The sequence below is a fragment of the Rhincodon typus genome, chromosome 33, assembly GCF_021869965.1.
Source record: "Rhincodon typus isolate 14 chromosome 33, sRhiTyp1.1, whole genome shotgun sequence".
Lineage (NCBI taxonomy): Eukaryota > Metazoa > Chordata > Chondrichthyes > Orectolobiformes > Rhincodontidae > Rhincodon > Rhincodon typus.
In genome coordinates, this window is record NC_063364.1 from 10,728,473 (window position 1) to 10,751,396 (window position 22,924).

The 22,924-nt window shown below is 39.8% G+C and overlaps 2 long non-coding RNA genes across 2 annotated transcripts in view; one reads left to right on the top strand and one right to left on the bottom strand.

Moving 5' to 3' along the window:
* The first annotated feature begins 1,485 nt into the window (after window positions 1–1,485).
* LOC125486822 lies at window positions 1,486–10,575 on the top strand. Its single transcript, XR_007265452.1, has 2 exons — window positions 1,486–1,756; window positions 10,078–10,575. It is a non-coding gene; the product is annotated as an uncharacterized LOC125486822 (long non-coding RNA).
* Window positions 10,498–22,924, bottom strand: part of LOC109927372 — a 29,057-nt gene continuing 16,630 nt past the window's right edge. The window contains exons 2-3 of the long non-coding RNA XR_002260295.2: window positions 14,302–14,467; window positions 10,498–12,931 (exon numbers count right to left, since the gene is read on the bottom strand). This is a non-coding gene — a long non-coding RNA (uncharacterized LOC109927372). The remainder of the gene's footprint in view (window positions 12,932–14,301; window positions 14,468–22,924) is intronic.

The window sequence follows — 22,924 nt, forward strand, 5'->3', positions numbered from 1 at the left end:
ACCATGCAAGGCCCTTCTTCTCAACCTCTCTTCTTGTCTGAGGTGTTGTGACCCTCAACTTAAACCACCATTAATTGTCACTGTCTGACGAAAGACCAGCCTGTAGTCCAGTGGGATTATGGCAACTTTACCTTTCTGGTACATTCTTCTGGTGATCAATCTTACAAAATCTTAATGAATGTTCCTTTTGAAGGAGGTTCCATTGATGTTCTGTTGGCACAGTCAATTAAAAATTCAGCATTTTATGTGCTGACTCTAATCTGCAATAGCAGCTCTTTTTCTCCAGGTAGTAGGAGGGCACGACTTTTAAAACTAAATTTGGATAATGCCCATCAGTCCCTATTAGAAAGACACAATCTTCATCGCTGATTCTTGTGGAACCATTGTAACTGTTACAGGCAGGCATAAGTGAACAAATAATGAGAGAGAGAAACCACTTTACTGGCTTACAGTCAAATTTCCTTTAAGCATTATGTAGCAAATACATTCCTCCTGCTTTTTTCAGCTCCTATTATCATAAATAAAATTCTGTTAATGAAATCTGTCTTTCCAATAGTTGCCAATATTACTGTGCTACTGTTCACATGTGTCATCAGTTGTAATTCCATATAAAACATAAAAGGCTGACCATATTTTTGGTTCAATTGACCTATTCATGAGTGATTTGTAGTTGTATATGTCTATGTATGAATCACATATAAGACGCAATTGAACTCAAAAGTCAATTGAATTGTTATATTGTTAGACTTTGATTTTAATCATGTTTCTATGCTGCTTTAACTTAGCGAAAACCATACCCATGCCCTTGCCCTCACATATCCCCACTGACCTTTTTTGCTTTTAGCAACTTGTCGTATCTACCAAATGTAGTTCTTTGATTCATAATGTGAAAATGCAAATACAAAGGCAGCCAAAAAACAGAACCAGAACCTCATTAAAATACTTCATACCTATCTTCAGGTGGGTAAAGTCTGATTAGACTTGTTGTCATTTCACTTTTATCTCCTAATTATTATCAAAATTACTAATAGCTAATGCTATAATTGTGTCTATCAACACTTGTTGACCTATTTGACTGTGTCAGGTCTATACCTGCCCCTTTGTTCACCTTGGTACGACTTTGCACCCTGTCCACACTGACTCATACGTCAATATTATATATGCCATGGCGCCTTCTCTGAGCGGTGTGTACTTAGGCTGATAAATATGTTTTCCCGGTGAACTTCTGGATCTCCTGGAGCCTTTCAAACATTTTTGTCATGAAAAAATATCGAAAAACAAACACCAGATCTGTGTGTAAATTACTGTACCTAGATGGCAGTACACAGCGTTATCAGTCAAACGACGTGTCACATTGAGTACCGAGAATGCAAAAGGTGATTTGGCTTCTGATAACAACTGACCTATCGGATAACTTGGCGAGAAAAAGAAAAAAATCTATAAAATGCAAAACTTCTTGATGATTACCTCTCTACAGCGTATAGACAATGAGTGCATCAAGAAGTTTCCTGCGCGTCCCTAGTTACTGGCTAACTGGTCAGAATATTGCCACGTTGATCAAGTGGTGCAATGCAACTGAACATCAATAGACACAATTGAGGTTACGTTGTGCTGTTAACAAACTGTAGTTCATCAGTCCTGTGGCAATGAAATTAAGTCTCAGAAAATGTATCGGCTCAGTAATCAGTCGCCTGAACCAGACCCGTATGCATATAGAGAGCCCTGATAATCTAACCTGTTTAGGAGGAAGTGACATGTGAGTAAATTTATTATCTTCTGATGTTACGCCCCTTGACTTTTCTTAGCCAAGGTTGGCTATGGAATCAGTTGCACGTGGATGCAGGACTGAGTTGCTTCGAGTGGACAAGAATTTATATCGCAATGACAGAGAGAGCGTTACATAGTGTACCGATTGTTTATAACACAGTCCACCGTGTAGCCATCCATTCTGATTTTCGCTATTAAAAAAAACCTAACAGACTTCAGGGCACTATAATTATTACCAGGGCAGAGTTTTAGAAGTAATCACATCCACAATAGTTATAGTTTGTATTAACCGGAAATCTTCATGGAATATGATTTAACTGTACTTAAGTCCTGTCATTAATATAAAACCATAAAATCGTATGTGGTGCTTAGTCCTGTCTTTATTCAATGAAGTCATGACATCAGTTTGATTTATGCTCCCATTCCACATGTAAATCAGCAATGACACTGGTTATATTGTTTTAACCTTAGAAGATTGTCTTGTTTCTTTATTAATATTTAATTCATAGTCTATGCGTTTTACTATTACAGTTAAATATATGAATGGAATATTCTACTCCGAAATCAATAGCTATACATTAAAATTCTATTCTTGTGATGAATATATTAATTACAGAAGGGTAAGAGTGTTTTGGCATGGTTCAGTGCACATTACTTCTCTGGGCACACGTTTATTCTCTATCCGGTACCCCAAATGCATTAGCATTTTTATATGTTTGACGTTGAAAAAAAAAGTATGTCATTATGCAAAAATAAAGGAAGAGATCTAGAACTGTACAAAAGGTGTGGAATAATAGCTTTATCCCACCAGTGCAACCTTTTCATCAGAACTCTCCCAGCCTTAATGGGAGCACTAGATAGAACTGGCTACTTCATTATTCTGTAGATGGCTCGTTTTGGACTGAGCGCTGGTGAGGCAACCTGTGAATGTTTCGCTCTGTGAGCTCTCTGCTATGACGGAATCAGGGCTGGCGATCGCGTGTATCAGGTATAGGTAAAACCCAATCAACAGTCCTGCATTATTCCCTCGAGCCTTCGTATGGGACGCTAGTTGTTGATGGGCTATTGTGTACATTTACATTTGAAATGTAGTTAATAATAGTTCAATCAGCGAGTCTATGAAACAGACAATCATATCTGTATCCGTCTTTAAACTCGTGATTATGCGGAAATGCTGTATTTTGTTAGCCCACATTTATCTCGAGAAGAAGTGGCGCCCTGTGAAATATAATTATGGCAGCCTCAATGCATTATGCAAACTAACTGCAAAAAGCAATTCGAGTGCATACTGTTGAGAAGGATTTCCATTTGGTTCCTTCTGCCCTATTGCCATCAATGTAGAAGAGAATCTATTCGTCAGGCTTAACGAACATTTGTGAGATCTTCATTTTTTTTTCTCCCGACCATTGTTAAAAAAAGACTTTATCTGTATATTTAATATTAAGTCAGCTTGGAAAGAAAAGCATCAGGGCCGGAGTAAATTGATACATTTCTCCATTCTGAAACTGAAATTGATGGTATCAGGCTCTGAATGAAGTAGATTGCACCATTTTTACCAGCATGGCTCTGGTATACAACAAATACATCCTGTGTTGCTCCACTGCTACTTGGCACGAAATTCTACAATGTTCCTGCTTGATTTGGACTTGTTAACACTGACCTTAAATTGGCAGGTAATCGGTTAAGAAAGATGTATCTAACGGTTGTTCTTTCATTGCTCGGTCCCATACCGTCAGCAACAACTTTCACCATAGGAAGCTTCTGACAGCCTGACCTGGTATCAATTTCCAAAAACCCTTGCTGGGTTAAATTAGGGGGACTGTCTCCATGAAGTAGACAATCGATGTGCAATCCTGGGGTGGTTGTAATGTATCTGACTTCAATGGTCACTGCCCTTGGCTACAGTCGCCCGCAGGTTACCTAAATACGACCACAAGGTGAGGGGGGTGAGGTGGGGGCGGTTGGCAAGTGATGGTGGCGAGCAAACAAAATTTGGCTTCAGGGTTCGCGTTTAAGAGGCTCCTAATGACATCGACCTGCAAAGGAGATCATGAAGGGCTCCCGGTGATCGCTGTTGAACATTTCTAATGCTGGAGCCTTGGGCGAGTCTTGTTTGGGTTGGAAGGAGGACATTGGTCATGGCTAATCGTTGAACTTGATTTCCTGAACTAAACCCGTACTGAAACACCTGGGTTGGTTTGAAAAGGTGGGTAAGACAAGAGCACTGACCATTTTAGTCCGGGCCCTCCACACGTTCACTTGTATTACTGCCAGTTGCCCCATGAGCTGCTGCCGGAAACGGGGTAACCACAAATCCTATTAATATTCGCAGCATCTACTGAATTCCCCATTAAAACGTCTCCTGCATATACGCCGAGGTTGTTGAAATATATAGCTTATTGCACACATTATGAAAATTGGCTTGCTATTTGGAAATTTCACCCCGATTTCAGTAGCAATTTCAAGGTAATTTACTGCTTGTTTTAGATAGTATTGTAAAATAAAGTGGGACAATTCTGATTTTAGCCTCAAATATTGAAAACATAATGGCCCTTTTTTAACCTCAAGATAACTTCGAGGGTACAATTTTCACTTGCCATTTATCCAACTCCGTTCCTTGTTTCAACTTTTACATCCACCGCGGAGTGAGTGAGTTTTCTTGCGGAATTTACTGCATTTCCACGTGAGGCGAACTTCGTTTGTGTTAAACTATAAACACACGAAACCACAACGTGTTTTTTTTTCAAAGGGGTGCCAATGTATTATTTAAGATTCATGTGAAGGAGGGGAAAGTGAGCTGGAAAGTGCTGGAAAAAATGAAGTAGATTACTACACAGCTCGCAATCTCTATTTTTTTAAAGAATAGATAGTCTACAGACTCAAACTTGAGTACTTCTGAAAGTCGACTGGTGTAAACTAAGTTTAAAATTTGTTGCATTTTCTTTCATCAAAAGATGGTAGAATGGTTAATGTTGCTACGACAAAAAGCGTTGTCTGCAGTTTGTTTGCTGCAGGAAAATTCATCCTTTTGATTCTTTACACAATTTCATTGGCTTCTTTTTAAGTTTATTCGAATTATTGGGCTAAATCTATTTTTCTTCACTGTCTTAATTTGATGAAGTGTGCGAAGTAACTTTGATTATTAACTGCTTTCATCCAGTTTAGCAGCAGAGCACCTGACCTCTGAGATTCCAGTCTATTCGAACTTGCTCACCTTGTTAGACACATTTTTCGAGTGGGGGTATTTTCTTAGAAAACGCGTGTACTGGGAAAGGGAACGCGAGCGTAATTTGAAAAGTGCTGTTTAGACATAGTCAATTCAGTAGATTGTTTATTTTAAAAAATCTTAACGAGCATGTTCATGGAACGAGACTTTAAGAAAATCTTCAAGTGGTTTCAGAGCCTTTATTGTTGTTGTTGACTAACTAGATTCCATTGAAATTTGAATAACTGCTAAAACGCCATCGATCACCCATTACAAACCCCAATACAGATCATCATATGTCGCTTTTGAGACTTATTTCTTTTAAAATTAAATAATTAAATTTTCACTTACAATTGATATAAAACAAAATAAGTGCATTTGCTCAAATGTGAGCGCTTCCCGATAATTCTAAAATACATTAAAAATTATGTTTAAGTACGTGTTCGTTAGAAAATATTCGGGACAAACTATTCGACGTGCATCTAACTGGCATTCTGGATTTCATAAAGTTTAATTTTCTCCATTCGTCTATGAGTATCATTTCCAAGTGAATACAGATCTTGCTTTTATACAGGATAAAACTGTGCAATTTACCTTTATAGGAAGATAATAACCACACAACTGATCTACATAGGCAGCAACACTGGTTAATGTACACCACTTGTAATAGTATTGTTTTTTGATAGAATTAAATGCTCAATATTATATGTTACATGAATTAATATTCAAACAAAATCCGTTTGTTTATCAATATTGTTCATTCAATCCCACACTATCGTGAGGCAGGTTCCTCAAGAATGATATTTTTGAACTTCATTTGCTTGCAATTTCAAATGTAGTGATAACCAATCTCGGAAAGGTTTCTTAAATTGTACATTTCTACTTCATTTATGTTAATGGGGTTACTCTGCTTGTTTTTCAGTGTAGATAATTTCGGAAGGACATTAAAATGATATGATCTGACCGTTTCTCAGATTCCGTTCCCGTTGCGTTTATGTGCATTGCAGTAGTTTGCTTAGTTACTTAAATTAATGTGCCTTAATAGACCTTTTAGGATGTAAGGAGAGACACTTTACTATTTTGGACCAATCTTCTATGCGGCTGAAGGGGGAGAAAATGACAGCTGTGGATGTTGGATTGATGGCATTTTGGATGGTGAGGCTCTCTCTGTCTCTCTCTCTCTCTCTTTCCTTTCTGACTCTCCCTCTCTCTCTCTCTCTCCAGAGCTGAATGTGTCATGCTTTGTCACATCTTGTGTGTTTTTACTGAACATTTGAATAAAAGCCTCTGCCAGGTATTCCTGACATGGTGGGTGGAAATCGCTGCCATCCACAAAGAATTTTCAGTTCTATTTGCATAAGGTCGGAGCAGAGCTTCTGATGGAAGTTCAGCGGCATCCCCGTCTCTTAGCAACAATATGCACTTTTGGTCCTTGCATTAAATTGACGGGTCTCTTTTTATTTCTTTCACATGGTGCTACACAATGAAATGTCACCCTCAAACCTGTGTCTGTCACTAGTAGGTCAACTTTTTTCTTCCTTTAAGTCCAATTAGAAGATGAGCTATTCACTGGGCCCAAAATGGTTCGTTTTATTTGTTAATTAATATTAATAACATTTCCAGTATTAATGGACGGAGCTGCATAAACATTTTAGAGATAAGGACCAAATTACTGGCACCTGCACAACAATGCATTTTGGAGGCGGTAATAGGGCTGCTCAGATTGGAGAGCAGTTTTGGGTCATATTCTCCACCCATTTATTTGAGATAGGATTGAGCGCTGCAGCGAAGACTGGGAGAGCTGAGAAAATCAGTGACAACCTCTGTATGTCGATGGGAATTTCTGACATAATACAGCTGCTGAGAACTGGTGTTAATGGAGGGTCAAATTAGGACAATAGTATCCATCACTTGCCTCATAGCTCTCCTGTCATCGCGGCCACTTTTGACTGCTCTATCACCCAGATTTTGGTTTATTCAATTACCCAGGATTTTCCTTTCCGTTGAGTGTCCATTCGCTAACTTTCGCCTCACAAATAGTGAAACTGTTTCTTAATGATTGTCAGTAATATTGTAGAAATATCTATTTTGCCCACGTCTTCCGGACTATTAAAAAAATTAAACAAATCCAAGCATTCTGATGACTGACACACCTGGCCAACAAGTACCTGATCTGGTTTGCAGTCAAACAGTCTGAAATCAAACAGCAAGCTGATAAGTCAATTTACTTGAAAATTTGAACAGAAATATTGTCATACTCGTAAATATGATTTCCATACAGCTTGGACTCGTACATACCTGTATAAAGTGAAAGATTGCTCATTTTGATGGTGCACATTAAAGGAAAGAATTGTTTATATACCTGTACCACAGTGCAAATGCATACATAAACTCACAACTTCTATCAGACTACGTAGTGGTAATACACAATGTAACGACTGAGACAGATTACACAGCAGAACAACTTAATCAGAAATTAACTTCTGTGAGATCAAAAAAAACATCGTTTGTGATGAAGTAAATTTTGAACATTATTTAGACGGGGACAATATGATATGCGCCAATTAATTCATGTCAACTCTGGACCTTTAAACATTTCGGTTGGATGCCATTATTTCGTGAGGAATAATGTGCGATTCATCATATCCAACCCAAAATTGGACATTAAATCGTTAGAAAACAGAAGGAACGTGTAAATTGGTATTATGGCAGAATATTTCATTCGTGATAGAAGTTCCTGAATTATCTTATATGATAGTCAAACTAGAATCCTTATTACAAGGTAACACCTGTTAGAAAGTAGGTAACTCTCCAAATGCTCTCGCGCTGCTAATTGAGCCAGTCCATATCGAAAAGGTTAGTTGCTCCTGGGTGGGTTTCACTAAGCCAGACCCCGCTGTCTGCTGTCCTTCGCATCCATTTGGAGCCTTTTTATCCATCATTCTATCTAATTTATTGACTTTTTTTTCTCTGACAAATGACCCGTTTCTCATGCAGACCTTCGCTCGAGCCCGGCTCTTCGTTTTGCCGCTGATTTTTCTTCAACTCAATGGCCCACAGCCCTTGCAATATGTATCAAGATAAATATACCGGAAATTTAGCTTCCTGAAAACAGCGGGGTTAAAAGTCAAATGGGCTCTGTTTAATAATTCACATGTCATATTTCTTCTATTTTGTCAAGTTTGCTAAAGAGGATGCAAAGATTTGATGGAGATGCAGTGCAGTTGGTCATTTGCACCTTACCCATGTTTGGGCTCTGTCAGAGATTTTACAGCCGCGACATCCTAATGTGCAATTTAAAATAAATTTATATTTCTTTGATCTATTATTAGGGCCAAGAGATGGGCATTCTCATTGATTATTTGCACGGTAATAATTGAGTTTGCCTCAGGAATTCCTGTTCAGGGTGGCTTATGTAACTTCCAACAAAACTGTTGACGTTTCCGGGTGCATTTTTCACGGATTAAATACAAAGTGTAAATCGTACATCAGAACAGTATTAAAAATGCGAAATAAAAGCAAATTGCTGGAGAAACTCAGCAGGTCTGACAGTATCTCTGGGAAAAAAAAAAGCGAAGTTAATGTTTCGAATCCAGGGACCTTCCTTCAGATCAGTAAAGAAAAATGCGGTATACTTGGAAAGAGATGCCATAATAATGATTGCTTTTGATTCTCTGTTGAAATAAAGATACAACTTTCGATCATAAGTCTGACTTTAAGACCATACTGAGTATAGAATATGGATAACGATAAGGATTACGGTCTGCATATGCTCTCAATAAATATTTGTGTCAAATATCTATTGATAACATATGACATTTTCATTACCAGTTATTACAAGAACTAGCAGGAGCTTAAGGTTTTAGAGCTGTATTAGGGTGCATTGTAAAATGACCTTTCAGTGGGTGTAAACTCCATACAGAATTAGGTAAAAGGCACGGGTCTTTAATTCAACTTCTGTCCTCTAGAACTTCCTCCCAGGCTTCCCACTGATGTTACCTTACGTCTCCATGCTAACAAGTCACTGCAATAAATCTCAGCCAGAGCAAGCATTATCATCAATCACCTTGAACTACTTCTAGTTTTTGGTGAAAGGGGACGTCTGCTAACCCGTGAATTAGACAAAAAAAAACTCCTTCGATTCTGTAATAAACCATGTCTGATAAACCCCAAATTAAGGAAAATGTTTCAATTTGTTTGAATTTAAAATATACACTGAGTACGGGCAGTCGAGTGTGAGAGTCGGTGAGACTGTAATCTGGAGTATATAATTTTACAGTTAGAACCTTGGATGGGGGCTCACTGCTCGTCTCTCCGCATTTTAAAAGACGAAGGTTATTGTCTCCCAGTAGGTAACCAAAATAAAGCAATTCTATTCTGAAAGTTAGCATAGATCCACTTATTCGGAAAAATTGTCATTTTTGTTCATGCTTGACAGCATTCCCACACAGGTAGTGTCGAAGGCGCTGGTTGTATTTATTAAATGAAAAACACACACAATCTGTCGGTTGATGTTGTATTTTATGCTTGCATTGAATGCTCAATTGAATACAAGCGAATAGGATTGAAATAAAGCAATAAGCATTGGAATCAGTCTTCAGTGCAAGTATAGGGTCCGCAAAAGCAGTCACGACTTATAACCACGTCTGCTATTCCAATCTGGCATTTTCACTGTCATCAAATCTGAATAAAAATGAATGAATATATTTTCTGAGCTTTGATTCCTGTGTAATGTTAACAGATATTGTCTAACACTGTTTGGGAAGCATGCAATAGAGTTCCAGAAATCCCGTCTTTACTCAGGTCCTGACGAAAAACATTCAACACAGACAATAACCGACCCAATTAGTTGCTGAAAGCAGGTTTCATTTTATTGATGGGGGTTGGGGTGGGGGGTGAGAGAAAACTTAGGAGAGAGAATGTTCTCGGCAGAGGGGGATTAGCTGTTCTGGATCAGTGAACGAAAAATCCACAGAAAGTGAATTCATTGATACAAAAGTTGTGCTGTCCTCCAGTAATGTGTCTTGTCCTTTTGTTCGTTAAACACATGGTGACAGCTGTACTGACCTCTAGATTTAACTAATTTTGTTTTTTTTTATTCGCAGAGTCGCGGGATTGTAACGGTACACGGAGGTTATTCTGTCCATCGTGTCTGTGCCAGCCCTCTGAGCATTTTGATTTAGTGTTAAACTGGCTTCCCCCAAACCTTGTACATTGTTTCTATTTAAATAGTCATTCAATGCCCTCTTGGAACCTGTTTTAATCGCTCACTGGGAGCATCCATTATCGACAGTCTTTCTGACCCATAGTCTAATGGAAAAGAAGCGAATCATACATTCTGTTACCCCAAAAGGTTTGTCACCTTCGCCTTGACTGAGCAAAGCCTTCGCTCTGTTCAAAGTGCACAGAAATAAATTGATAGGTTTCCCAGATCACACATTATAATGCAGAAAGGGATGACTGTGCTCAACCAAGCATTCCTGCGATGTCCACCCTTCGGTCAAGCACATTTTAGTTCAATTTATATCTGCGGGTGCTTTTTTTTTGTAATCACCCGCAGGGAATACTCGTAAAAATAAAGCAAGAAAGTTGTTGCAACTCTACATTATGGGAGAGTTGTCCTCGTGTACATATTGTTTGCTGGTTTAACGTGAGAAATTACTTTTACCTCCGTTTGTAAATATATGGCACGTGATGAATGATCGCTAAGACACACAAAAATATAGTTTTAAAGCCACTTTCTATGGATCCCATTCTACCGATTTGTGACAGATTAACGGTAGGGGACAAGGTGAACCTTAAGGTGTTAACAAGCCTCTTTGTTGAAAGTTTTCCTAACAACCGAAGCAGAGAAGTAGCATTGCTTTGATCCCAATGATTGTGAAATACATGTCCTTGCTCTTCTTGCTTAACCCTTTTAAGTATTTGGTGACTTTCGAATAATGTAATTTCCAAACTATAATGGCCAGTCTGCACAATCCTTGCTTTTTCGGTGATGTTAAAGGGTGTGCATTTTACCATCCTATATTTTTCTTATATGCTCAGTATGAACCATATACACAATGAATGTGAACAATGAACAATATACACAATGAAAAAGCAGCTATGATACGAAAGAAAGGCAGATCTACTGCTTCCCATGTGTTTATTTAAATAGGGTTCTATATTGTCACAGAAGGACTGTTCGAAGATCACAATATTATTTGATTGGATTGAATCTGCTGCCTTTGAAAGATCTCTCTTTCCAACTTTGTAACATAAGTAATTCAGCACGCTACAATCTCGATGCAGTACCGTTCCATTTCGAAAGGAAACATTTTATCATGTTGACCAACGCACGTAGGGGAAAAGGCACTAGCTCAACTCAAAGTATCCCACGGTCACAATCTGCACATGACAATATCCGTATTAATTTCAAGATGGATTGAAAGTGAACAGCTTGCCTAATATTGACAGACGGATTGGGGAGGGTGGGGGTGGGATGACGTAGGATGCCGAGGTGATGGTGGGAGGTGGGGAGGGGGTGAAGAGAGAGACCCTTCACTGCTGCAAATGTTTGCATGTGGTACGCAGCTTCATATATGTAGCTATAATTGTAAGTAGGTGTGGACCCTATGTGTTGTGTTGCACTGACAAGGTGGGCCCTCTGATTTTGTAATAATACCAGATATGGTGAATTGTTAGCCCCTGGCTGAATCAACGAAATGGCTGCTTTTATTTGAACAATGGCGGGATTGGCCTTGCAGTTGAGAACTTTGCTGGTGCCATTTTTGGGGTAGGGATGTCTGCGCTTGTGAACAAACCCCAACTGCACATGAGATCACATCCACTATCTATTGTTACTATCAGGATGCACAGCGGAGGGAGAACAATCGACGAGAGACAGTTCATTAATACCCTCAAAATGCAAACATAAAGTAATGTGTGCTTCAGGTTGGCGCAATGGTGCATAAGGCAAAGAAACCAAGGAAAAGTCAAGAAACACGAGGAAAAACTATTTAAAGAGGAAGAAAGGGGTTGGAATCTGGAAAAGAGGGAGGGGACACTTTTTAAAAATCGCATGAAATGCGGAGAAGGGAGGAAGAGACTGACGGAGAGAGATGAACGACGCAGTGGGTGAAAGTACAGCAGTAGAGCTAACCTTCCCTCCCGTAATCAGTCTTCAGTAATTTGTTTTCAGGATATCGTATTAGTCGTGGAAAGTGCTTACAGTGTGTGAGCTGATTAGAGCAGAGTAGTATTTAGAGTTTGCTTCGGGAAGGAAGAGACTACGTGAAAAGCTGATTACATCAAAGAATTCGACTTATGATTTTTGATCAAGAAAAGCTTTGGTCTACTCAATGAACCAACCATTCAAAACATGTGACTTCCCTTACAGTTTTCTTCCTGACTATGGCTTGAGAAAGTCTGTAATAGAATGCGCGTTGGGAGGAGTGGAACTCTATTGACTGTCAGATTCATTTCCAACTGACAGGGGCCCGAGAAATATTTCTCTATGTGTGTGTGTGTATCCTATGCAAGCATGGGGCCTTTTAAATTAATGCTTTTATATATATACATAAAGATTTGCATTAAAAAAAAACACAATTCTCAGAGCAATGGATACAGTGATTCACGTTATGTATAGCGATCACTTTTCAATGTTGGCAGGCCATGAGCTGCAACTTAGCTTCAGCTTTGTGCTATTCTCGCTGATCATTGTCCTTTCTATCGGTAGACCAGGCAGCTCACTCGTATATTTTCTTCATGCAGATATCAAAGGTCTTCTGGTCAAACCGATGGGAGGTCATTCTAATAATACTCAAGGTCACTTCTGGGAGCCAGTGAGTCTCACAGTCATTTTTCATTTGCTTGCAACATTAAATGACAGTTGCAGGGAACTAGATGTTGCCGGCAATGGACATCATGTGATGTCATCAGCACATGCCACAGGATTATAGGACCAGCAGAAGCACGGGTCTGTGGATTAAAAGGAAGAAAAAATAAGGAGAGAGAGAGAGAGAGATATGATGGCAGCAAACACATATCTTGCAAATCGCATTCAGTGTGTACGAAGCTGGAAGACATGATGGTGTTTACTTTGGTGTGAACCCAGGCCTGTCCTTGGCGTTCTTCCAGAATATCTAATATTTGGCCAATGGTGCACGGTGAAAAGTCAACACAGTTCAGTGACTGGGTCTCGAGAGGAGGGAAAAAAAACAAACGTCGGGAGTGTTTCTTGATTTTTTTTTCCCATTTAATAGAGTTTCCGCAGACATCCTACAAAACGTCCCTGGGACTCCCTATTCCTTCCTGTTCTACCCAAGCCCATTCCCTCCACCTCACACCCACCCCCTCCCAAAAAAGTAACAAAGACAAGACTCCAGACTCCGTTGTCTTCTTCGGTGTTTGATTTACATTTCGTCTGTAATTAAACAGTTGAAGAATAACAATGTAGACAAATTCCAACTGAACTTAAGTCTGCTTCTACCCTGCCTTCATGCCCCTTCATTAGATACTTTCCTTTTGGAGCAGAAGGTCAGGGAGTATAAATATAAATTGCATTTTGCGTTACTTCTAGATGAGTGAAGCTGTCAAAGCAATAATACTAGCCTTCAGTCCCACTTTCTGCCACTTCTATCCCATTTTTCGGCCACTAGGTCATGCACAAATTAAAACTGACAACCCAGCCGGCATGTCCAACAGACTTATATTGTTACAGCTCTCTGTCGTGGCACAGATCTCAGATCACAGCCCTAGTCTGTCTCCATGTCCCCGGTACCTGGTGGAGATACTACCAGCCTCGAGGAATCGCTGAAGCACAGAACCCGCAAACTTGCTTGAACATGTGGCAATTGAGGGTGACGTGAAGGGGGTGGAGGGAGTGGGGGGAGGGGGAATGTTTGTTGACTAAATAAGTGGTTCTCATTTGTTGCCTTGCATCTCTCAACTGCCCCGCACTCGAATGCCCAATCGTACTGTCTGCCCTGTCACCATATCCTCAAAAGTTGTACAAAGAACTTAGTTAACTGCACAAATTAAATTGAAAGCGAATGTTTGCACTGACAATTTTGTTTCCCTTTCAAAGTATTCCGTGCAGGACATAAAATCAAATTGTGCTGATTTGCTTGCTTTGCAATCCTGAAAGGCGTTTTATTTAAATGCAACGTTTTCTATCTCCCGCTTTTATCGAAATGTTTTCTATCGCTCCCATTTTCATCGATCTTTTATTTCACTTCAGTTAAATAACTTATTAAAGAAGGGTTGTTTAATAAAACGAGTGAAATGCGCAGTCTTTGTATAGTGTTATTTCTATATGGATTCTATGTTGCCCGACTTCCTTTACTTACTGGTCTGTTCATGGCGTCCATTTGGTGCCTGAACTCTTTGAACGACGGGTGCGGAGACATCGTAGCACATTAATTGACGAACAAATTTCCTTTTGTTTTGCGAAAACGAAACCTGCAAATATATGCCAACTCGAGATGAAGGCTTGCCTTTCGATATTCTCAAGGTCTGGTGCAACAAACAGCAGAGGGGACAAAAAGCAAGTTTAGCATCAAGTGTTGCCAGGAATGGACAAAACAGTGACACCTATATATGAAATAAATACCCATTTTAGTGCAACTTTCATTGGTGTTTTTGTCGTTAGGTTCATACATAAAACTTTAATTTCCTCTCTAACGGCATGGTGGATTAACCTACGTCACATGGACTGCAGCGGTTCAAGAAGGCAGCTCACCACCACCTTCTCAAGAGCAACTAGGGATGGGCAAGAAATGCTGGCACAGCCAACGACTCTCCACGCATGAATAAAAGAAAATTAAAATCAGTGCACAAATATTCCGCTGAGTGCTGGAGCGTCCATTTCCCAACTTTCATAGCATCATGGAATCCCTACAGCCTTTCGGCCCATCGAGTCCAAAGCAACCCCCCGAAAAGCATCCGACCAAAACCCTTTCTATCCCCGAATCTCTACATTTACCATGGCTAATCCAGGTAGCCTGCACATCCCAGAATACTATGGCCAACTTATCATGGCCAATCCACCTAAGCTGCGCAAATTTGGACTTTTCAAAGTTAACCGTCTGGTTGCAAAAGTACCGTCTAAAAGCACTCCATTTAAAAAAATCAGTGAAATGTACTTGAGGAAAAGACTACCACAGCATAACAGTAAGCTGTTGCATAATACGGGCACTCTTTTAAAAAAAGCTGACAAGTTGGTAGAAGAGGTAGTTACTGCAAAATAAATCATGTGAAAAACGTACATATTTTAATTGAGTGAGAGGTGAATACCCTTAAACTGTCAATCATCCTCTTGACGTTTTTGCATAAATTATTTTGCAGCTTCAGTTATCTTCTCGGTATTATAGTGCACACATAGTAACCCTAGAAGTGATTGTCTATACTTTTCAGAGGACTGTGCCTAAGAGGCTCGCATATGAAGTGTGTTGCGGTGCAAACATTAATGGTTTCGGGACGAAAACAGCGATAGGTTTTGAACCTCCGTCACTCGCTAATTGTTTCCACCATTGAAGGCATTGTAGTAGGGATATGACTCTGTGACCATCACGTTTCCCTCATCATTTCACCCAGTGGCCAGAATTCAAACCTGGGCCTGAAGGAGGTTGGTTGACATTCCAGGTAACCTCGGGAGCTATCACACCAGACGAAGCCGTCACCCGGCGTCCACACATGCGCCCTTGAATAGCAATTAATAATGAAATCCTTCCCTCCAATGTCCAATTGTAACATCCTTATCACTAACACAGCTGAGAACGGTTAATGCAATGCAGATTCTTAGTGTGTCTGTACGAGTTATACCTCCTTCTCCTGAGTGCGTAATTTACACCATCAGGACTGTTGTGAAAAAAAAACTGGTTCCATTTTGTAACCTCAGAAAAGTAAGATGCAACTCAAAATGTACTATTTAAATGGCACAAGCTATTTTCAAAGCTGCCAATTAAGCATGGTTAAATAAGCCAAATAATGTTTTAATACGTAATACTTTTTTTTGTTAAATAAAGGTAAATTATGATCGAGAATGTGTAATGCTATAGTTATCAAAGGAGAAGTGTGATTTACAATGCCTCAATAAAGAAAATTACGATTTCATAATATGGGATTCCTGTACTTCCATCACTTTGGCGAAATCTCATTCCCCGATTTTGTGGATGTTTCTGTGAAAACTGTCCATGTTCGTTCAAGTTTCACTAGTACGGGGCGCTTGCCACCATAACAAATGGCAATGTTATGACAGTTATAAAGGAGATGTATATTTACAAAGTATAGTTTGCTCAGTTTTGTGATTTGGACCTCTAATAATTAAAACGAATGCTGATTGGCTTTGACTCTGACTAATATTGGCACATCGTTGTTGACATCCACTGGAACCACAGTCTTGCAGGAGTTAAACTGCATTTTCAGAATTATATAACCACGAAGCAATATACCTTTATTCAATCGATAACATTAAGAAGAGCCAATGAATGAGAAGTGCGGAAGAGTGTCTTGCCCTGGCATTAATATAAGAAAGTGCACAGGAAAAGTTCGCGTTCCTAATTTCCGAAAGAACTCTGACAATGAAAGTTCACATTCAGATAATTGAACATCGAGTGAATAACTTCTGAATCACTGCAGATTTAAAGGACTAATGTCTGGAGAGCATCTCCAAAGTCTTGGCAGAGATTCATTGCGGCATAGCATTGTGATGTTTCTGTCGCGATACCAGCAGGTCACGAAGCATTCACACAATTTATTTTGCTAATTTTATAATCATGGAATGTCTTCTGCAAAGGGGAGGGGGTGGATGGGGAGTTCAGTAAATATTTCGCACTTTGTTTTCCTTCCCTTATCCTTTCGAAGTAAAGTGTAGCGAATAAATTTTGTATTACACTTCGAGATCTACTGTTGAAGTGTGAAACTATAAAATGCTCTATACCTGACACTCGGCGTTGCTGCAAACTACTGCTTGTGCTGTTTCATGCGTCGTTTTCAACAGTACGGGAGGCGAGAGTTGCTTTCCAGGCAACACTACAGATGGCATGTGAATGTCATACTCCTGTGAATGGGACTACTGGAGACATCGGTAAACTTAAGTAATGTGACTTAAGTATTAGAAATTAACAACAAAATGTGGAACAATGCAATATATTTTTATTGCCATCATAGAATCACTTTCAGATCAATGGGAACAAAAACAAAGTTGCTGGAAAAGCTCAGCAGGTCTGGCAGCATCTGTGGAGGAGAAAACAGACGTTTCGGGTCCCTGAGGAAGGGTCACCGGACCCGAAACGTTAACTCTGTTTTCTCCTCCACAGATGCTGCCAGACCTGCTGAGTTTTTCCAGCAACTTTGTTTTTGTTTCTGATTTACAGCATCCGCAGTTCTTTTGGTTTTTATTCAGATCAATGGGATCAGGTTTCAGTGTGCACCCACATGAAGCCAGCAGTATGTTTTGGACTAGGCATTGACCTAATTCAAGCGTAGGGCTGCGAAGTAGCTGAGCTAATTCCAAATACCGGCGAGTAGTTTGATACTCTTTGGACTTCACACATCAGATTCTAATCTAGAGTGAAGTGGATTTAACAACTTGGCCATTGAAACTAAATTGATTTTTTTTTAAATACCTGATGAAGAACCATTTATTTTCGCTTCCCCAAACAAAAAAATACGTCTGCAAGTTGAGACGGAAAATGATGGCAAACTTTAAAACAAAATCTACGAATCGGAAACAATAACACGAAAATAAAATACTGTCGTTGCTGGAAATCTGAAACACAGTAGAAATTACTGAAATACACAGTTGGTCAGGCAGCATCGGTAGAGAGATTGACAAAGTTAATGTTCGCAATGACCCGAAACATTACATTTGGCACAGCTAATGCCTGACATGTCCTTATGCATGATGCATATGTTCACGCTAGTACAGTTTTGGAGTACATTGTTAATATGAGATGTAATATATGATGTATTGATAAAGAAGTTGTGCATATTGAACATGTTTCTGATCCGAAATGGACTTAAAATAGCATAGTTTATATAGATACGCAACTATCCCGTGCCTCAATACAAACTTTGATGCTACCCAGACTTGATGGACAAGGAATTCCTTATTCCCTCAGGGAATGTGAAAGCTTTGGGCTACAACGTCACATTAAAGTAATTATAGAGCGTGCACAGAGCCCTCTCCTAGTTGAAGCGTTTACATTGCGTTACAGTACAAAACACACAATTCAGCCAGAAATCATCTTGTCCAGGCACTGACTGGTACAAGGGTACTGACTGGTATTTGAGGTACAAGGGCAATCTCATTCTTTGAGTCTAGAGGGAAACAAAGATACTATTTTATTCTTATCAGCAACTTTGCAACCTGCCATTGTTAGATTCCATACGGCCCACTTAAATGCTAACTCAATAAAAAAAAATGCAAATATCTTGTACTGATTCTTGGTATGGCTCGGACAGTTTTTATAGTCAATTAATTACTCGGTTAAGCGCAATGACTTGTTATGAGGACAATTCTAATGCCCAATTTGTGCGCAGCAATATCCCGGAAACAGCAAATAAGACGAATGGCCGGTTCATCCGATTTGGCGTAAGGCCGCATGTTGACCTGGTCACCGGGGAGAAAAAAAAACACTCCCTGCTCATCTTCAAATAGTGAATGGGATTTTTCTTTACATCCACCCGGTAGGCAGATAGCGATTCAGACCAATTTGTAATTCGAAAGAACATTCTCTAACAAAACTTGTCTTCGACGGTTCTCTGGGGCATGGTCTTAAATCATATCCTCAAGTCCCGGTGCAGAACTTGAACTCTGAAGCAAGGGCAAGCATCTAACAGTTGAGTCAAATTTCATGGGCAGAAGAGTATGAAGGAGATGTCTAAAAATGTTGAATTGAGAAGTCAATTAATATCTGTAAATGATTAAGTACCGCACATCAATGACATTTTCTTTTCGTTGACTGCTGGACTCTTTTTCAGAATCACGGAACCAAACGATGTAGCGCATTGTAGGATTTGTTAAGTCTCCACTACATTTCCAACCTGCCAAGTGATTTCCATTCATACTTCCCTGCGTCGTATTCACTAAATACTAAGTTAATCTTTGACTGTTTGTTTGTTTGTTTGGCACCTTATGAGGGCATTGTGGGATTTGCAGCAAATAGACTCGTCATCTCAACAGTTCAGTTCATCTGTCGTATTTGTATCCCAAATTAGAATATTGGAATGTGTCGGTATAGACTGGAGGTAGGGCAACGTTCTCGCACCTCAATACTCTGATACTGAGGGAGCAACCCGTTCGGGCATTTTTTGATAACCCACTGCGACAGATAGGACTTGAATCCGGAAATACAACCTTAGAGGCAGGGGAACTACCTCTGCACCACGCTGGATGTTGATGGTAATGGTTAGGGTACACTGTCAGGTAGGTTGGGTTTGAATTCGGAAATATCAGCCCGAAGACAGTAACAGCGCACTGTTGCATAATTGCTTGCTCCTTGCATTTGATCCAGTATAACTTCGTTCCAGTGCAAACTGCTCGATCTTCCGAACATGCTGTCCTTCCCCCCATCCCGATTGCGCCCCCAAATGGCTAATGTTAGCGGAAAGTTGCGCTTCCCTAACATTGTAAAACCAACTGTTTCGAGAGGAAAATTCTAGATGTAAGTCCATGAGAATTTGATGAGAATGAGATCTTCTGTGTGTCAGACCCTATGTTTGGCTGTATCGGCACTGTCAGTGTGCTAGCTGCGCATTGTATCTGACAACACTACCTGTTAGCGCCACTAACGCTACCACCACGAACTGATGGGTTGGCGTACTGACATTTGTATTAGTCAGAAGCTGTTTTGAGTGTGGTTTATGCGCAAAAGTGACCGCTTTCGTACGGTTTCTCGTTTCTATATAGCCTCCTTGCGTATTGAAGCTTAAATATTGGCATACGCAGTAACAGCTACAGGACTGTGGTCACGATTCTTCTCAAGATGTTGCCAACATGTAATAACTAGCTGTGAGTGCTATCATAGCAATAACGGCTTAGGTAAAGCGTTTTGATGCACATTGGTAATATTCGCACCGCTGGGCTACACAGTCTTGGTTCTTCAAGTCCCACATGTAACGGACCGTACCCTGTAATGTTGATTTCTAAAACTCCAGAGTGCAAGAATTCGCTCCCAAACAGCACAGGGGTCCCACAATAATATTGATCAGAAATCATACTGCGTTTAGAATCTGCCGTGTCAGTCTAGAAACGCGGTGATTTTCAAACTTTTTAAGTGAAGGAAACTGGCCTGAAATAAAATAATTCACAAAAGAACAAAGAGTTATTGCCCCCGGCGCATCTCCAGCCTGTTGCCTGCACCGGCTCCTACCCAAATAGGAACCGATTAGAATTCAAGCCTGTTAGCACCTTTCGTAACCTTTCCCACGAAAGATTTGACGTGTTGTTTTAAGATAACATTTCTCTGATGGAAATCCACTTCTTGTTCAGTGGGTAACATCACGAAATCAGCACCGGAAGACTGCAAGAATTATCATGCGCACTTACACGTCCTCAATTTCCCCTCTGGGTATCCCACACCTCCCAATAGGTACAGGTGTGTTAAATGTCAAGGGCAATTTGGAACTTCACTAAGTATAAAATTAACTCTTACTGCTTCTCTGACAGTTCTACTTGTGCATTTTCCTTTCTCCAGTCAAATTGCCAATTGCACCTTACAGACAAGTACAAAACCTGAATCGCTTTCAGAAACAATGGTTTCTAAACAATAAAGGGGCTTAAAGAATAACGAATGGCAATTCTGTGAATCGAGGCTGCGAACATCAACTGCACTTTTATATCTTTTTCTCCTTTCTGCTCCTCATTTCATTTCAAGCACGTCTTATTTCTGCTGTTGTGGAGGGGAGAGATTGTCCACTTTCCCGCTTTAATTTGTATTTAAATCGCATCAACCATTGCGAGCACTGTTGTTAGAAACTAGAATTGGATCATCCTCGTCTTTAACCTTACAAACTCTTGACAATACACAAACTGGCTTCAGCCTTGGGTGAATGTCATTTGACTGTACTGACATTTCAATCAAAGATTTGCAATTGGTGAATATTCATGTGGTGCAGTTAGCGTTGAAACCGCTCCAACTCTTGAAGTTTTACCTCACAGTTAGCATATTGCTGACATTATTCACATAAACCTGTTAGAATTTGTTGGCTCGACATAATTTTGTTAATGTAAGTGTTACAACAATTGATCGATGGAAACTTCGTGCTGAGAAGATTGCATCTTGTATTGAAGGTTCCTTGGATGTACGTCATCTCCTCAAGACGTAAATTAAGATTCTGTTTAATTGTTGCGCTCAATTTATAGTGCTGCACCATCATTTGTTCATCTAAGATTTACTAATCTCTCGCGCTATTGTAACTATGTAACTATGTGGAATGATACTTTCTCCAAGGCCATTGTCCATCCACCCTGCCCTACTCAGACTTCATGGTCTCCTATTCCCGCCAAACTCTGCTGTAAATGACCAGACTCCTCTGGCCAACCAAACAATTCGCGTTGGTATCCGTTTCCCCCCAGTGAAGAACAAGGTGTAGAGCCTATGGACACCCCAATACCTGTCTTTATTCTAACGCTAAATGCAAGTTGAGTCAAATCTCATGTCCCGCTATGAAACTGCAAGTGCTAAGAGCCTCCTCTACAAGCAACCCCAACCACCCATCCCCCTCCCTAATCACGCATCCATCTACGGGTTCTGACGAAGGGCGACTAGACCCGAAACGTTAACTCTGATTTCTCTCCACAGATGCTGCCAGACCTGCTGAGCTTTTCCAGCAATTTCTGTTTTTGTATCGATCTACGGGTTCGGTTCAATGGCTAGATTTCAGTTTAAATCTAAAAGGGACCCACATTCTACAGCTGTTTGGAGAAGGCAGATCTGATGCTTTTTACTTCTATACTATAACCCTAAATGACATTTCCTCCTGTTAGCTTGGGTTCAACTGTGTCAAATAAGCAGAAGGGAAATGACGCAATGAAGCAGAAAAGTTACTATATAAGTTACATTTTTGTTTGCACGTGTCCCATTGAACTATCTGTCTTCTGCGATGAGCCATTTATTTCATTTGCTTTACTGAGGGAGAATGCATAGTTGCCCCTCTCTTCTTGTTGTTGGGGATGTGTTAATTATCTTTTTTTTCTGGTCTTTCTCGTCTGCCCGTGATCACTCTCAGCGGCATTTATTGTGGTTTTGATTGCTTTACTTTTATATTCAATCTCATAAAGTTATGAATCTTTGCACCACGCTCCCTACTAGTTATTGATTTTCTTCTTTGTCCACGTTCTAGGAAATATTAACCAGGGGAAGATTTTCTGTTTACTGCAAAAAACGAGATGCCTTTTACCTCTGCTTGCTGATCAGATCAACTTGAACATGATAGAAATGTAGATCATCTTGACTGCGCCTTAGTTTGAGGTTGGAGTTAAGCTGCAACAAGTACAATGTCTAATTAGTGCGAGACTAGGCCCTGGAGATAGACAAATGCAACTTCTGTACAGCCAAGGCGTTCTCAAGTCTTAGGAGTAGTTTGTTCAGTCGATACACTGGTTCAAATGATGAAAATTGCTATAATATCTAAATGTGACACGGTCATGGCACTCTAAGGTTGGAATTGGATAAACAAGACGATATCTTTATAAGTTGTTAGTTTCTTTAATACATAAATGCCGTTTAAGCATAATTTATTTTCCACTCCCTGAGAAATTCCAACTTCATTACTTTTGGAACAAAACTTTTTTCTAAAGAAACATTCGCTTTAAAGGAAAGCGGCATTTCTGGCATTTGGTTCGTATTTTGTATAAAGTTGAAGATCCCTCAAAGTTGCCACTGAATGACAATAACTGAATCCTTTTGTGAGGGCTCATACGTACGCATTATTACATCTGATTCACCTTAAAATATAATGTCAACC